Source organism: Calidris pugnax, unplaced genomic scaffold, assembly GCF_001431845.1.
Source record: "Calidris pugnax isolate Ruff unplaced genomic scaffold, ASM143184v1 scaffold56, whole genome shotgun sequence".
NCBI classification, from domain to species: Eukaryota; Metazoa; Chordata; class Aves; order Charadriiformes; family Scolopacidae; genus Calidris; species Calidris pugnax.
Genome location: NW_015090839.1, coordinates 12,312,059 through 12,330,527, shown reverse-complemented (window position 1 = coordinate 12,330,527; position 18,469 = coordinate 12,312,059).

The following is an 18,469-nucleotide window of genomic DNA, read 5'->3' as shown; positions in this document are numbered from 1 at the left end:
TTGGAGTAACTGGAAATCTCTGTAATAATTTTGTCTTTTTATACTCTGGGCTTTAGTTTAATGCCATAAAATTTGAATAACATTTTTGGTAATATTATTTAAATACACTCAGTATTGCTAGCTTAGCATTTCTTAAATATTTCTTTTGTGATGCTTTCCTGGTCATAAATCCATCTCCAGTCCTGCATTCATTTTGCCCAATTCATGCAAAATGCAGTAAAGACTGCACTCTCTCCTAGGGTGCTATATTTTTATCTGTGCTCTATCTTTCAGTGGGCTTTACTTTCACAGGAAAGGTGAGCAAGCTGAGTTTTAATTGTGAAATACACTATTTGTTATTAAAAAGCCATGCACTGTATTTCAGTGATGCTAACTATTACACTGTTTGTATTGAAAAAAAATGTAAGGCTGCATTGGATGAACCAAGGTAAACACTTACAAGTAGGAAGCACTCTGGCACCAAAATAGCAGGAACACATCATTATTTGTTCCTCTTGTTCTACTCCATAAACCAGTTCTCCCCTCATATCTTGCTTCTCTGTTCTTATACATTTCCACTTTCCCATTTTCCTCTATTCTTTTCTTTCCTATTCCCCCTTCCAACAAAAATTATACCCTTCTTTCTGACTGTTTTTATCCAGTTTTCTCTTGTTTGCCTCCACTCTCTCTCTAGTCTTTAAGCCCCAAATGCTCCATTTTCCTTCTCAACGCCCCATCCTTCCTGAGTGGGAGTGCTGCCCATGCCGCTATAACACCTCAGACTCTGTTGTGATCTCCATTCTGCATTTGCACATGGATACAGTCCCCTAATTGAGAGACTTTTTTTTTTTTTTATTAAAAGCATTAGACATTTATATGTAGGAATAACACTTGCAGAGACATTCTCTAGGTTAAAAGTTAAAAGGGATGTCAATCATCATACTTCAGAACATAAACAGATTGCCAGCGTGGGTTGAAAAGGAATTTTCCCCACATAAATTCATAGAAGTTTGCAATAGAAAAGAACTAATAGGTCAGCTAATCCATCTACCTGCCAATTCAAGCTTCTTCCCCACCATGTATTTTGCTGTTCCTTTGGCCTCTCAAAAATCTCAAGCAATTGGACTATGAATGATTCCCCATAGAGATTATACAGTCATTTAGTGCAATAGATTTTTTCGGGCAGTCAGTCTAAACTTCCTTTTATTACCTTCATCCCACTAGTCTTAATGGCACTCCCATCTACCATATTAAATAACATTTCCCCCCTGCTTTAATTTTTACAGTTTTCCAGTAATTATAGATTGCTGCCACGGCCAGTTTGATGATTCTACCTAACCTATTAGTTGTCTTTAGCTAAAGAAAACCATTATTTTCAGTATCATCTCTGCTTAAAATGATACTTCTGTAACTATAAGACACATGAGAAGAATCTCATACACCACAACTGCAGGCAGACTACAGTTTCTGAAAATATATACAAATACACATAAATGGATTTGTTAACAAGAATTTCCTTATATGTGGTACACTTCCACCCATGCAAAATTAACGTGCAGCTAACTCAATTATAATTCTACAGCTCTTTCAGCTATGTGAAAGTTTCTGCCGTACTCTATTCTGTCCTGTCCTGAAATTCTTTGTTCAGGGAGGAAAACAACTTTCCAAATCAGGTCTCTGTCTCTTCAGTGGTAAAAATCTTGTTTGGTATTCAGAACAATGATGAATTTGCAATGAAATAAAAAATACAGAGAAAAGCTTTAAAGCATGACAGAGAGGTTAAGCAGGTAAAAAGAATGCTGTATGTCCCTTCCTGGGCCACTTAAAAATCATCCCACAGACCACTAAAATTAGTTAAACCAGAATACTCCAGCAGGATTTACATTTCTCATATCCTAGCTTGTAAACAAGGGGAAGATCAAAAAATGCAAAGGTAACCCTGAAACAGGCAGGGGAATATTTTGCCTTCGTCTTAAAGGGACACACACTCTTGGCAGAGGACAGGGTAAGAGAGCACTGAATTGCTGCCTAAAGGTATCACGTGTGAGTCTTCTGTTATTTGTGGGATTAGTCAAATGCCAGAATGAATAGGAAGGTATAACTCTTCTTGTACTCCGCATTACTGTTACAGTACCTAGGAGCCAGAAAACTAACAGAGAGAACGTCAACCTTTGCTGCAAACAGCTTTCAGCTACTATCTCCACTCTCTGTTTTCCAAGACAAACATAACTCTCCACTCTTCCAAACCTCATATCATAATTTTTCTAGAGCTATGGCTTTTGCAAGCCTAAGGTTTTACTATGGAGACATTCTGAAAGTCTGGTGGTCAAATTCTACGTAGCTGTTATTGGATGAAAGCAGCTAATGACTGCACTCCCTAGCCCTCAAGATATTTTCAAACTCCATTGACCCGAGGAGAACAGTGGTCTAGGCTGCTCACAATGCAAAAGCAAAAGTGGTGCTCCTGTAAAAGTAAGCTGAAAAGTACAATACAGAACTTTCCATTGTAGGCAAATTTCTAGTATAATTCTAGACAGCAAGTAGGTAATATACGTAAAATACAGGTGATGAAATGGTTACTATAAAGTATCCTAACCAGACACATTTCTGTAACTCTATTTTTATATTTCTTTACATCCTTTGTAGATTAGCGTAAACACAATTAATTAATCATGAAAAGCAACTCCTACAGAGTAGAAGCAGGATTTTAGCTTCCAAAGCAAGTTCCCTGCCAGACCTGAAAAATCTTATTCATTGTCAAGCGGTGTCACTCTTCTTAGCCAGCCTTTGATACCATGAGGTGCAGCAACCAAGAATTGCAGCAGTCTGCCTGTTTTTTGACATGGATACAGGATTGAAATATACTGGGCTATTTGCACCATCTGGTACATATATTTCAGTTGAATGAAAGCAGATGAACTCCTGGGCACTTTGGTGATGAAACACCAGGAGAAAAGGAAACAAAACCCAAGAGACAAAAAAGTGTTAGTGAGGAAATGAAAGCTGAATTGATCTCATTTCTGGACTATGGAAGGCCATCTTCTAGGTTTCCTCACACTCGACATAGGACTACACGTTTGACTCCTTGCATTTTTGGAATAGGAATGCGTTAGGTTAAGCAGAATGTTCTAATGATCTTTTTAGTTTCAAAATCTAGGGATCTATAAATATGTATATATCAGTGTTGCTGTGACTATGATTTGCAGCTGTCAATCAGTTTGCCTTTATGGCTGTAAATTTTCATTTCACTAGATTTTTTAGTGTAGTCTTCTAAAAAGAATAAAAGTCTACTCCACATCTCCACATTTCAGACAGAAGAGTAATGCATGATTAACAGTATGCTGAGAGGTGTCACATTCACATTAACACTGATGTGTGAACCAGTGGTCAAATGGCAGATTACATGTCTGTCACAACACATCAGGGCAGTGTTCCAGTCTGCCAGCTTTACCCTGCCCAGCTTCTTCAAACAAAGAGTTCTTCCGAAAATTGTAGCACAAAAAGAATGTTGAGCCTTTGGGGGAAAAAGAAGTCTGTCTCACGGTCAAGCTTTTCAAAGTCTTAGTAACATCAAATGGCAGAAGGGGTTACTCACAGTCACGTAACCTTGCAGGTTCGTGCATGTCTATAACACAAATGTTGCATATGCGGCCTTATCAAAGATTTTCTGCATGATAACTATATTACTGAAAAAGTACTACGGCTGGCATATTTTGATTTGGAGAAAGGATGCCAATTCTATCAAGGCTAGAAAAACTCTGACCCAGTTCCAAGAGAAAAAGCAAGTTTTTGGAATATCATTTGAAGTAAGAAGTTCCAGTTCATTGGAAATGTCATGAAAAGTGTCCTTCTCCTTTTGTTGTAAGGACAGAATTTTATTTTTAAAGTAGATAATTAACTAGCTGCTTTATTTCTTACATAGGAAATAGTCACACCTGGAACAGAAGTGACTTTTAGTGGGTAATAATGTCTGAAGCCAATACATATAATGAAGTGGAACATATTTTCAATCCTTTGGGATTTTTTCATATTTTAAAAGCACAATTTTAGACAATAATTGTAATATTGTTTGCAAAATCAAAAATACTTTCTCAGGGTGTAAAAAGGCTTTCTAGGGGGCTGCGAACATCGTGTTCACTTGAACAGTGCCTGACTTCTTATGTGCTGTAAGTCCCAAAAGATCTGCTGAACTTTCCTGGAAGTTAAATTGTTGTTCCAGAAGTGCTCTCACTGCACTGGAAGCATAAAATTGAAGGTACCAAGGCTAAAAAGTTGAAAACACTTAAGTAACATAAAAAGAATACTAAAGTTACATAAGTCTTATTTACAACATAAAAAAATGTCTGCTGAAGAATACTGTGAAAATACTATACTTGTGAGTTGTTAGTATATGAGCCAGTATTTGGACACAGCCCAAAATGAGTGTTTAAGTATTGTTTTGGCTCATGTCTTAAATATTAGTATGTGTTTACTATATATAATGGACTTGATGATAACCTCTTACAAGATTTTAAGCACTGACTATCAGAATCACTCCTGATTTATACAAAAGCAAGAACTGGAAGATGTATAGATAGGATATGGAAATAAATTTATATACATACTATGTGTTTATCTTCAATATGCTCTCTCTACATAATAATATAGAATACATATTCTACATTTTATGAAATATTGCATATTAATACATAGAAATATAGTACTCCTTATGTAGTGATTATTTCGATTTTCACATCGATTCCACATGGATACACACTTCCATGCAAATTATAGCAAAATTCAGTCCTTTGTATCATTATTTAGCTTTTACTAAAACCCTCTTCTCTGCTCTGTTTAAAATATTGAAGAATACCTCTATAGTTGTGAAGATCTATGAATTTATATAGTGCATACACATTTATTTTAAAACTAGCATATTATGGTGATAGAAAGGAACTTTTATAATTTTCTTTTTTTAATTTGTAAATTATTATTTAATGAAAAAAAAATACCACTGCTTTGTTAGTGAAACGAAGTTCAACAACATTCAGATGAGCCACAATTCAGTTTGTCAGGCTTGGCTTCCTTTCATCATTTTTTTTTTCTTCCTGACACTATGAACCTGCTGCTACTGTCATAAGATGTGAAGTTTATTTCTGTATACATTTTGCTTCTCATTTCTGTATGAATGGCTCCTATGTCTTGAGGCACAGAAATGTTATTTTCTGTGGACTGAATTTAGACTTCTCAGGAATAACACAGGTATGGCATGTTACAAGCAGAAAGAGTAGCTAGAGGGTCTGAATTCCACCTTTAGCTATCTTCTTTCTAATTCACTTAAAGTCACTTAAATAATTATTCTTAAGCAAAGGTCTCACTGTATGTTACAGCACTATACATAAAAAGCAACTATAGTTGTGCAGCACAGCATGGTGTTATAAATGATACAACAGTATAATATTTTACATTCAGAAAGTAGATAAAAACTGTGCACAACATATATTAAATGCTTTCACTGATATTCATTAATTTTATTCTCATATTCAAAGATAGATAATTTTAATGAAATGTATTTTAAGCTCTCATAAATGCACACTTGAGCAATGTAAAGAAGTATTAGAAAAGTGTCTAATGTTATTCTGATAGGAAGAAAAAGGTAAACTTGTATGAGAATATTCTCAATAAAGTCTGAGCTGATACCTGGAGTTTATTACCTGTGAAGAACTTCAGTACTTGCAAGTGGAATTTTCATAAGCATTTATTATTGGTCAGCTCTCTTTCTTTTAAGTGTCATGCACATTCTTAATAATTTCTACAGAAGCAGAGTTTCTTGAACTGTAGGACAAGATTTTTGGGGAGCATTATGTTATTAAATTAGCAGTTAGGCATCTAAATAACGTAACAATATTTTACTTTGTAGCAATCACAAAATCCTTACTGAAGTGATGTCTATAACTGTCTAGAGCTGCTCAGCATCTACAGTGTTTGCAAATATTATTCCTGTAATGTCTTGTTAGACACATGCTGAACAACCTATACTTTCAAAACACCAGAAGTATCCACTAACACTCTAAACCCAGTGTAATTCACAGATTAATTTCACAACCCTTTCTGTGGGTCCTGAAAGTATTGCCTATACTTAGCTGTCACTTACAGACTGAAGTAATTTAAATTATCCTTGTTAAAGGTTTGGTTTTGCTTCTGTAGTTCATTTCAGAAATGATTTACACACATGGTATTATTATAATATAATGAGTCATCTGTTAATTATTTTTGACATCTAGGATAATAAAAATATACTAATGTTCCAGTTATTAATAGCATTGGCCTATCTTTGTGAAACTCAAATATACCACACTGCCATGATTGCTGGAAAAATTGGCACCAACTCACACTTTCATCTTTAAAACAGTGCAGGTATTTTTTGTATCTAAGTTCTGTAAAGACCATACAACCTGCAAGTCTGTCTTTATATAACTGCAGATAAGCAGTGTTTAACCTACCTTGGCTTAGAAGCCTTTCAGTGAAATGCACGATGACTACACATGCTATCAAAAATAATCTCCGACCGACCACATGCTGTGTAAGGGTACCAGCGAAATACTTCATAAACAGACAGAATGCAAACATGCACAAACACACAAACCACTAATGCCATAAACAACCTCAAGCACAGTACAAACAAAATGCATGCCAAGAAACCTGCTTAAAAATTTGTATTATAGAAAAATACACTTTCAATGTCTGAAAATTTATTTGACTACTTATTGTACAATAAACAAAACTCTGCAAAGTGCATGATCGCCCTTGAATGAAACTTCTGCCAAGCTCCACTGTTCCCTTGAATGAAACTTCTGCCAAGCTCCACTGACTGTTTATTATTCACTGTCCCTGGATATATATATATGTGTGTTGCATGATCTTAAGGGTGGCTCCTCTTGTCCTCCATGCTTAAGTCATCCAATAAAAATAGGCTACATGTACATGACACATGATCATGTGTCCCCTATATGCTTATCACATCTATTAAAAAAACAGTCATTATTAGGTACGTATTTGGGTCTTCAGCAAATACAACAACCTAAATGACGGAATCAATTTACTCCTGATATAAATCCACTTCAACACCACTTTGATCTGTAGTTAAATTCACTTCTAGAATAGAATTTAAAGATAGAGTTTTGTTCTTATTGGGCTGCTTGCAGTGCATATGAGAACCACAACCATGCTTTTGAAAAGACCTAAGGCCTCCCGATGGCATCACAAACCAGGCACTTCAGTACCCGCCACGGCGCTCTGCTGCCAAGTGAAGCCCTCAGCCCGCGCTTGGCAGGCAGGCTGGCTGCAGACAAATCTGAAGAGCAGTTAAGTTAGTGAAAAACAGAGAAGGCTGCTGTTAAGTAGAAAATGCAGAGAAGAAAGTCAGAGCCCAGAACCTGTCCCTCAGAAGGAGTTAGGTCTATCGGTTCAGTCTGTATGCTGGAGTTTAGTCTGAGGTTCCTCCCTTCCAATTTCTGCTGGGGGAGGCTGTGAGTTAGGATCCATTTAGCACCCAGCTTTAAGAGAGGAATGGCAAAAGACGTAATTTCATGAAAATTTCTCCCAGATTCTTCCTATATCCTTTTACTACTGATATGGCAAACAGCAGAACAGTGTTGTGGCAGGTCCTGCACTGCATGTTCAATGGATGGCCAAATATGTAACTACTAACTATAGTCTTTTCCTTGCTGGAGCTCTGACTGATTTTTTTTCGTCTCACACAGGTATTTATGTTCACAAAACCTGCAGGAACATCGTGATCTTCAGCCCTTTGAAAAATTCATTTACACTGACCAAATGTTTCCAGAAAAAATCGTGGCAAAAGAGGGCAGATAAAAAGATGGACGGTAGAACATGTCTGGTTTCTTAAGGCTAAACCCTCTCTACGTCAATAGTTAAAAGGCTCAGCTGGACACAGGACATCCAGGCTGGAGTGCATCGAGAATCAGAAGTGAATCAGAGAGGGAGCTGACTAGTAAGTGGTGCTGAGAAAGAGAGGGAAAGTCCAGGAGAAACACAAATCCAAGCATGGGCTTGCCGTGCTTCTGAATCAATGGCTACTAAGAAATACCGAGGTAAATCTTTCAGAGCATTTCTAAGGTGCCACCTCAACACAAGAAGGTTTAAGGAACACAGTGAAAAAATGTCAATGGTCTCAAAGTAAGCTAGTATCGGAAAATGACTAAATTAAACCAAATAAGTTTCACTGATGACTAAACACACTGCAGTGTGGGCACTGATTTATCAGTTCTGATGACTTGTACTGGAGCAATTTACCCAGCTGTCCATCCAGGCAGAAGTCACTATCCCCATGGCAGAGGCAGGATGTTCGTTCCGTAGATGCTGCTGTTTATAACTAAGCATATTAAAGTAAGTGCAATTAGTGGTCTTGCAAAGTAATACAGAATTTCACATCCCAGACTGGCTGAAAGGTGATACGTCACCTCTTCATCCATACTGTTCAGCAGATGCCTCAGGAAAATTATCATTTAAATTCAACAAATATCATGAATCTTCATTACCAGATTGCACTGATTAAACTAGTCAAATTCTAAATGAATTCAATTAAATGGGCATAACTCTTGCACTACAGCTCAGTCCTCAGAAAAGAACTACTTGTTAATTAGATTATTTACTGTTCTTTGTTTTTATTAACACTTGTTAAATTTGAAACTGAATAAACAGTAAGAAGTAAAGACCTTTTGTAAATTTTCATTAAAGGAATCAGTGTGTGCCAAAACATGTTTCTGAATACTCTTCAGGAGTAGGAAAGACTTCAGGAGAAGGTGGCAAACCAAGCTATCACTGATATTTCAGAATTTCGGGATAATCACACACAAAAAAAATATTTAACCAGGTGGACATGGAAGAAGTGGGAGTTCCTGAGGGTTTTATTTTCCAGACCTTTTCCTAAGTCAAAATGAAGTAACAAGACAGTTATTTTCCTCTTCTTTACCCTTCAGATCCTGCTTATACACAGATTTAAATGTCCTCCTTTATTATCTATGCATCCATATTCTCTCTGTTTCTTTTTCCCGGTGATTGTCTGCCTCTGAAGAATACTGATTAAGATGAACTGTGTTCCTGCCCAAACTCAGCAAAAGCAAGTTTTTTTCAGTTTTTCACTCCAACTAAAGATCAACTTGGGACAACCAACACTACTGCATGTTTTCAAATTGAGATTTGAGAATTTGCTGGCTAATACAAAATGTAACATTATGTTTTTGCAAATTTAAATAGGACTTTCTCGTTTTGGTAGTAGAATTCTGACACAGAGTTTCTGTGGGTCTTTTTTCCTCGGATATAACATAAGGAAGTTGCTGGAGATACGGTTATTGCGTTCCTTCCTTTTTTTTAAGTAGTTAGCTACTTGCCCAGATTCTTTAGTAGCAACAATCTGCTCTTGTTGCAATGAAGGAACTTTAGTTTATATTAAAAAAATAGAGCCACTAAAGCTTTGGCTCTGGCACAGATCGGTATTATTTGCCTGAAACCATGCTTGATTTGCAAGGTTTTGGCTATGGTGCTGCAAATCCCTTGACGCAACCTCAGACTTTAGGTCAGTAGGGAATATTCAAGTTCCTTTGTGATAACTGAGCATGACTCAGTGATTAAAGATGTTGGGTGACCCGACATCTCTGGAGCTCTGCTATAGAAAATAAAGTCGCGGCCAGAAGCCTTTAAAACCGCATACATGTCTGTGTGTTTATTAATGTCATCCCTAGTGGCAAATGCAATATATAGTTTAAAAAAATAATGCTTTATTTTTTTAAACTGGATTTATAAAGTCCAAATGTTTGCTTAGAAATTAAACATTTTGGTACTGGGGCCTCTAGGATAAGTTGGCAGTGGAAAAACTAACCTACACCAGATGGCAGAGGTTAAAGAAATACTATAAAATATGGCTTCTATTCATACAGTTCTCAGACAAACAGAACCCCAAGCAGAAAAAAACTGTGAAAGTGGAAAACCTTTTCATTTGCTTACATTTCTCTTTGCTACTCAGCAAACCTGAGAGGTATTGTATCATCACGTATCAAGAAAGTAATATGCCAGATTGTTGTAACAGGTGGAATATGTTTGTTTGTAACACGTTGAATCTGAAATAAAGAAAGGACCAAAGTTACTAAAGGTTCTACAAAAACATTTACAAAATGTAAGTACCTAGGTTTAGTACCTGCAAAGCTTACTGCATAAATGAGAATTTGGAACAATAGCTCCATTTTGAACACAAAATATAAAAATTAAACTCTCATTTTTTTACAGGTTCAGTTAATTTAGCTACGTGAACATGTAACCTAAGGAGATAACTCTGCATTAGCATTTTTAATTAAACATTTCATAAATATAAAGGAATAAAGGAGAGCAATATTTATCTAGACTTCATCCTATTTTGTCTAAACCATATCATCTTTATACTGCATCCTTAGTTTTTGTATTTGTTTCTAAAGCTTCTTAAAATCACAACTGTTTTGTAACTTCAGTGTGCTTGACTTACATAGCATTTGATGAAGCTATTATTTCTATAATATAAATGCATCCTTATAATAGAAATACTTCTTGAATACTTTTTGTCATTTCAGAAAACCCACTTTGAACCCCAATCTGTAAAACAAAATGTGCAATATAACCCATTTTCTTACCATATATGTAGTCGTGTGATGTTTAAAAAAAAAAAGAGAAGAAAAAAACTGATGTGAACTTGGGCACAATGGACCATGCTGTCAAAAATATTCAGTTGTCAAAAATGCAGATGGCATAAAAGCACAGAAACAGATCAGTTATTGGAGGTTTTTTTTTTAACAGGAGCTATTGTGTGGATTTTAAAAATTGATTAGGTGCCTAAAAATGTGGGTGGGTGGCCAGTAAGGTCTTCAAGGATACCTATACAGTGTCTTGAAAACCCTGTTTATGTGAACAGTTAGGTAATTAATATCTTGAGAGACAGTCCAATGTCTGGGATGATAGAAATGAATGTTCTCCCATATTAACAGTGGTTGAAAAGGAAAACAGCACAGTGTCTGAGGAGGGAAAACCTGCTTGAAATCTTGTCCTTTTTTCTTAAAAAGAAAAGAAAAAAAATAAAAGCTGAAGCAAATGGAAAGCACTGCAGAAGGAAAACAACTATTGAGCAGCTCTTGTGAACATTCTGTAAGGATTTTATGTATTTGAAATTTCTAAGCTACAAGCTCAAACGGCACTACTAAGGGCACTGAAAACGACGATTAAGATTGGTAACAAGCTACCTGGCCAATCTCAAGAGTTCAGCTAGAGGCAGGCTCTGCCTTTTCCTTCCTGAGCTGTTCCCAAAAAACAGAGGAATCTTGAAATTCAGAAAGTGCTTACAACTACTACGACTCCTTCCTCCTTCTGCCCACTCTATTTTTGCCCCTTTTGCCTGTAAGAGTAGTGGCATTTTAGTGTGAATACAAAGCCCCTTTGCGATGGATAGAGTCAGTGTTCATAATAAACTCATCTCTTATTGCTAGGCAACACTGAGCAATGTGAATTTGTCACTTCTGTTTGGTGCAACTTTCGATTTCACCTCCAACTGTAACAATATAGCCTGCTATATTTTAGATGCCACTGTGGTTGGATGCCATCCCAGGAAAGATGTGAACTACTACTGACAGGGAGTGAATGACTGGCAATGGGCATAAGCAGTTTTTTGATTCTTAAGCCTTGACATATAATTAATTGTTAGATTTATTCTTCTATGAAACTCATACTTCATGATTCCTACTTACTGTCTGCCTTTTAGAAAAGGCAAAAGGAACACACAAATTTCCAGGGAGGTGAAGTTTTGCTTGTCTGTTAACCTTTTTTCTTGTGGTATTTGCTCTGTCTGTATTTTTCTGCATGGGCTGTCTCTCTGAGGGGTGGCTAGATGTAAGATTCAGATATTAAGTACCTCAATCAAGTCATTATTTCTAAGACATACCCAATTAGTCTTTCGAATAAATATGTTCCTTACCTTAAGGCATTCAGGTTCAGATTACAATAGATGCTGAGCAACCGTTCAGCCCTGCCGAATACCCCTAGCACCCAACATCCTCAGTTGTCAAGGAGCTCAGATTATTGCAAAATCAATACTGTAGTCACAATTTTTTTAATCTGAAATGAAACCCCCCATTGAAAACATAATAAGTTTAATGCTGTTACATGCTATCTAGGCTTTTTTGATTAGAGGACCGATAATTTTGTTTTTAAAATTTGTGTGTGATTTGTCTAATCTGGCTATTAGGTCTCTACTCTTTGATCTTTGAAGAATTAGGTCTGTTTGGGGGTAAAAAAAAGGAAAACTGAAAACCTATATTGTTTCACTACCTTTGGCTAAGACATAGCTAGAAAGAGGGACAAATTTATACTTCAAATAAAATATACATCTTCTAAAAAATCATCATCCTGATCACCAGTAATTTCTCTAAATGTTTAGAAACATTTCACAATCACATTAACTACAGAAATATGCCAAACAACTGAGAAACTTAGTAATATTTTAGTCTTTGCATATTTTCACTGACTCACTGAAAACAAAAGGAGTTTCTGTAACTGTATGAATGAACCATGGCATGTGCGTGTTCTTTTAAGAAAGGCCAAGGGTGCAGTTCTATTTTCTTAGCTCTGCTTTCATATTTATGTGTCTCATTTCCAGCTCATTGCTGATGCCTTAGTTGCACTATCCATCAACACTTTTATCCTCCTTGTTCCTCAAAAAGAACATAAAATCCTTTTTTATGTGGTGGTAATATTATTGCAAATAAAAGCAAATACCAAAATCTTTATTAGTCTGCCAAAATAATAAACTATTTAATAAAAGCATGCTGTAAAAATAAGGTCATTTGCATCACTCAAGTTTCTTGCAGGAAATACAGAGAATTATTGGTCAAAAAGTACAAACTGACAGCAATTATTTCTGTTGTTGATCTAATGCTGCCTGAAAATGGGTTAAAAAATGCACTGAGGTTTTGCAAGTTTGCTGTCTTTAAATGTTTGTTTTTAATGCTGTTGTATACAGAGGAGCCTGGGAGAATCCAATTTTTCAAAGCGCTGCTTTTTTACCAATCTTCTCCATAATGGAAGAAAGAGAGACCAGATAGACGCTATTAGAAATCTTTACTGCAAAGCTCATAGTAACCTTCTGACTCCCACACTGCCACAAGATTTATCATCCAAATATTTACCAATTTTATATTCTGTATTAATTGTATTTGGTTAGGATTTGTGTCAGCTTTAGCTATATGATTTTTTTCACCTTTTTCTTTTGTCATTCTTGCAGACAGATCAATGCAAAGCTTCTAGTTAAGAAGTTTGTTAAATGTTTAAAGTTAGTCAAAATATGCTTTCAAAATCATGCATCTAATGTCTGATCCTTTTTTCTTGTTGTACTACAAACCTGACCATTATTTTCTCACTGCAGTTTCTCTCCCCATCTGGCAGTTCTGCAAATATGTTATTGATAAAGCACAGAAAAATCAGTTGCCGTGGTGAGATTTAAACACTGCTAGTAATGTCCCTGCACATCTCCCCAAAAGAGCCTGCATATAAACATTAAAAATAAGCTAATCTTATAAATTTATAAGATTATAAATGATCTTATTCATCAGACACAAATTATTTACCTTAATTGCATAAATGTTAGGGACTGGTAAGATTCTTTTTAAATGCTTATTTCAATGACGTTTTGTAACTTAAGCCTTGTAAACCCCTATAAATCTCAAAATACTCTGCAAGGTATATCTATGGCCACTTTACAGACAGGGAAACTGAAACAAAGAGCAGCTGAATTCGCATGAACGATCACGCAACAATCAACAAGTTACTGACCAGAGAATAAAATTCCATGATTCAGATCACTGGTGTTGTCCCAGTATTTTTGGGCTCTACTGCCTCTGCTTCTTAGGCACAATAGAGATGCTCCACTTATTTAAAGGATGAGACCTGTACAGAGATGAAATATTTTTAAAATACAATATTTAAATTGAAATGAATACTTCATGGAGCCCTGTTAGTATATTCAATCATGCCTTAAACCATAAACCAGCCAGGAGTTATTCTCCTTGCTTCACAGACTGCAGACTGCTGAAAGCTGAATTAACCCTTCTATGAAATAACGTTTAGGATGTCATGTGATATGCGCTGGGCAGATAAAAAGCAAGTATGTTAGGAACAGCCCTTTTTTTATTTCTGAAGGTGTGGAAATTTGCTATTTGCATATATTAATAGGTTCGATAACTAAGTTTTGGTCTTGCAAACACCTGAGCTGGGTTACACATTTTGGTAAAGTCACCTACATGTAGCTAAATCAGTAGTTTCCAAAGTTGACTGGTTTGGATACTGCATGCATTAACAGCAGTTGCTGGAGTAAGAGCTCCCAGATATGCAGGACTGTGCAATTCAGCAGGAAGGTGTTAGAGTTTTAAGACAACTGTACAATTGAAATATAGAACATGTACAGCAGTTTCAGAATACTCCATGATTAATCAGTGATATGGTTTAAATTAAAAGCACTTGCATTGTATGTGCTTGGTATTTATTGAGATTGCTATGCTATGTATACATCATTAAGACAAACTGTACAGATGGGATTTTAAAAGACTTAGATAATTTTATGAATGTTAATTAGAGCTTTGTCTACTCAGGCTAAGATATGTAATAAAGATATAATCAAATCACATTTTAAATAATATTATAGCTCGTATTACCTGTAAAACTCAGCAGATTTGCAAAGGTCTTTTAAGGATTATTTCTGAGCTGGGTTGCTTAGGTACAAGAGAATTAAGTAAATTGTCAACAGTGAAACAAATCAGTGGAAGATTCCTGTAGATAACAATTTGTAACTGAAAAGATTACAGATTATTAAAATTCTCTTCAGCTTTTACAAAAAAAAACCCACGCCCAACCAACTGACCAAATAAACAACCCAAACTAGGCAATGGCAACCAGCAAATCTGTGACATGAACTCATGGTTCACAACCTTTCAAGTAAATCTCTGCAGACGGATGGTACAGTTCTGCTCTTCTCTCAGCTCTTATTCCTGAAGTTGTAACAATTCTGTAATGTTATTGCAGTAATACAATGACATCAAAACCCTATGTTTTTAAAAATCATAATGCTTACAGTAAGACCAGATACCAGGTGTCCTGGTTTTTGTCTTTGCCCAATTTCTCAGGCATTATAGAACCAACGGAACAACTAGAAGGGATCTTTTTGTTCAAAACCAATTCATATCGATATAGTAATCGGAAGCATCCTTCAGACTCTTGCAAAGTATTTCTTTACTTCAAAGCTTCAACAACATCAAAGAAAGCATACAGACAAAGCAGTGTTGGAAAGGAAGTAACATGCCCTTATTTTTAGCACTTGCCCACTTGTCACTCTTAAATTCTCATCTGCCTTTCAAATGTAGTGTAATCTAATTTTTATGCATACTGTATGCTCGTACAGACAATTTCCTCATTTCAGAGTATGTCGAGTTTGGTAAAGGCTTTTGTACTTTTCCTTAACCTGTTTCAGAAATAGCACTGTCACCATTTGTCTCGGTAATATATAGGATGATGGAAATTGACATTTTTCTATATAGAAGTGAAAAGAATATTAGTTTTATCAAAGACTAGATCCCCTCTTCCCCCCTGGTTAGATTTGAATTTGGTCACTTCAGGGCTTACTGTGTAGGATGATTTTAAGCAATGGTCCCTGTGGTTGCAGGCTCTATCACCTAATAATTGACCATGACAGGAATTATATGTCCAAAGCCAAGGGGTAGAGTGAATAGCATATGTCAGGGTCAATTATAAGGTGGAAGACCCTGCAACAAAAAAGACTGTACTGATTAGAGCGTGATGTTGACATGGGGGCTGATGCTTCAGTGTTATTTCAAAGGGCACTGTCACAGCCACCCTTCCTTGAGGTCTCAAAATCAGAGGCGGATTATGTCAGTGGCTTATACTACACATGATGTAATAAAGTTCAACGGGACACTGAAAGTTACAATTGATTTGTTGCTTTTTTGCAGTAATAGAATGTTTTATCTGTATCACCCAAAATTAAGTTCGCTACTCTGCTAATTAGGTCAAAAGAGCTCCATGCTTACTGGATTAATTCTCTCTTGAAAAATCTGACTGTGAGATTAAAAGAGTATTAAATATGACACAGTTAAAAACTGTTTTTATTGTTGAAGTTATTAACATTATTTGTACTGGCAAAATTGAACAGAATAGGAACAATGGAATAGAGAGAAAATAGTCCTTTTTATTACTTAAAGCTATGTTATAAATATTTTACGATATGAGAAGATTTTTGCAGTGAAACAAATGGGCCAAAAAAGCTGCTGTTTGCTTATTCCCCTGAAACTTCAGCAGCTTTAACCTACTCAAATGTTCTTAATCAGTGACAAACAACAGAAACATTTACTAAGTGAGTAATGGTCCCAAATTACATACCACCACAGTAAGATAGTACAGTTCATTTTTATATTTTCCTTGCACCAGTTCAATTTTCTGACTCTTTTCTTTGAAAGCCGCTTCTCTAAATTTCTGCATCTCTGTAAAAATATCCCAGTCATATCTGCCTACAAGATCCCAGTGGTTTAGCTCATGATAATGGATACTGTGGCTTAACCTCACTAACTAAATATCTAATTTCTCTCTGTTCTCATGGGCTATTATCCATGACCACATTTATCCTGGGTGTTTTGCCCATCAAATAGATGGCTAACTCACAATAAATTAAGCCTATAGTAGTAGACTCAAAATTGTTACATGCTGAACGTGTTGTAAGGGTTACTGAATCTCAAAGACCTTTTTTTTATCTAGAATGGTTAATAGGAGATCATAGTATCTAACACACAGAAATGCACCAAAATTTCCATCTTCAGAGTCTTCATCGGCAGTTAATATAGCTGCGCAAGAAACATGTCAGATAGCAGGGACTTGGTTTTGAATCTTGTACACGTACTTTATGATAAACTCATCTCTGATCTACATTTGTTTCAATGTAAGAGTAGAATAGCTCTCACATTTGTTTTGCATTTAAAACACATAAATTTAAAAACTGAAATGCTTACTTCTAAAAATTCCATCTTTTTCTTCAAAAGTAAGAAAAAGACAAAAGGATATGGAAGTTCTTTAACCTGTAAATACAACATCCACACTTAACTCTTCTATTACAGTCAGAACAGATATAGAATAGAATAGAAGCTCCTTTGGTACTACCGGGTTTCTGGTGAGCGGAAGGTGCCCAGACATTTCCCCCCCACCCCCCGAAAGTACAGGAGGACTTCCTACAGAGAAAAATACATTAAAATCCCATGGATTAAGCTGAATAGAAAAAAGGTAAATGAAGGATTTTGCCAGTCAAAATTGACAGTTTGTCTTGATGGTAATTACTACTAGTGCCTTTACTAATAAAGTAAAAATTTCAAACACTGAAAACTGACCTAGCCAAGTGAAAAAACTGTTCAGCTGCCAGTGAATATTAATTTTAGCTTGCACTAGAGCCTGCTGGAAATGGAAAGAGACTGGTCATTTTGAAAGAGGTGCGACCTTATAAGGTTAATTTTATACTTCTGACTCACTGAAGATTGGTAGATTAATGAAAATGAAGCTGGTCCATAGATTAGAAAAATTGACATCATACAAGGACCATTACCTATCAGTCAAGAACGTATATAATGCTATCTTAGGCTAAATTCTCTTTCTGTTGCAGTGGTTAATAAATACAGGTCTAAGAGTCTTCTTGAATGCTAAACAGAGGACAAAGTAAAGTTGCTGGATTTCATATTCTGCAGAAACAAGTCAAATCACTGATGAAAATTACTAGCTTTGTCTTATCAGAACTAGGAACTGTAAGATTAGCTGTACATATTTTTATTAGTGCTTATATGGAGCACTTAAGAGCAAGAAGCCCATAGGCCTGGTAAGTCATCCTTCACGTGTGGCACCGATCACCAGGGCCCGATCTGTGCGAGTGGCTGGAGACAAACCAGCACTCATTGCATCCCTGCCTCTGTCTGAAAAGAGGTGACCTGTGTGAGAAGGCGTTTGAGCTGACCTTCGTAGGCTGTATTACCTTGGGCATAATGCACTGTTAGCCCAGTTATGCAGCATTCAGAGCAAAGCTCTTCATATATGCCGAGCTTGAACTGTAGACAGAATGACCTTGTGCCCTTCTGCACCCGGATGGGGAGATATGCCTCTGGAGAAATTCCTTTCATTCAGTTTTTAGTAGTATGTCAATACATCTCATGCTTCCAAACCAAAAGTTTTTTTCCCAAAATTTGTATATCTCATGGAAGAGTTGATAATATCCTGTTTACTGTGAAGGAAGTGAAAATTCGGGGAAGTTGTCAATGACAGGCAGCTAAAGGAGCTCCACAGCCAGTTTCTCAGTTAAAAAGACAGAAGTATCCTCCTGCAGAATCTCAAACCATTTCTCTGTACTACACTAACGGCATTGGGTATTAACAGCAGC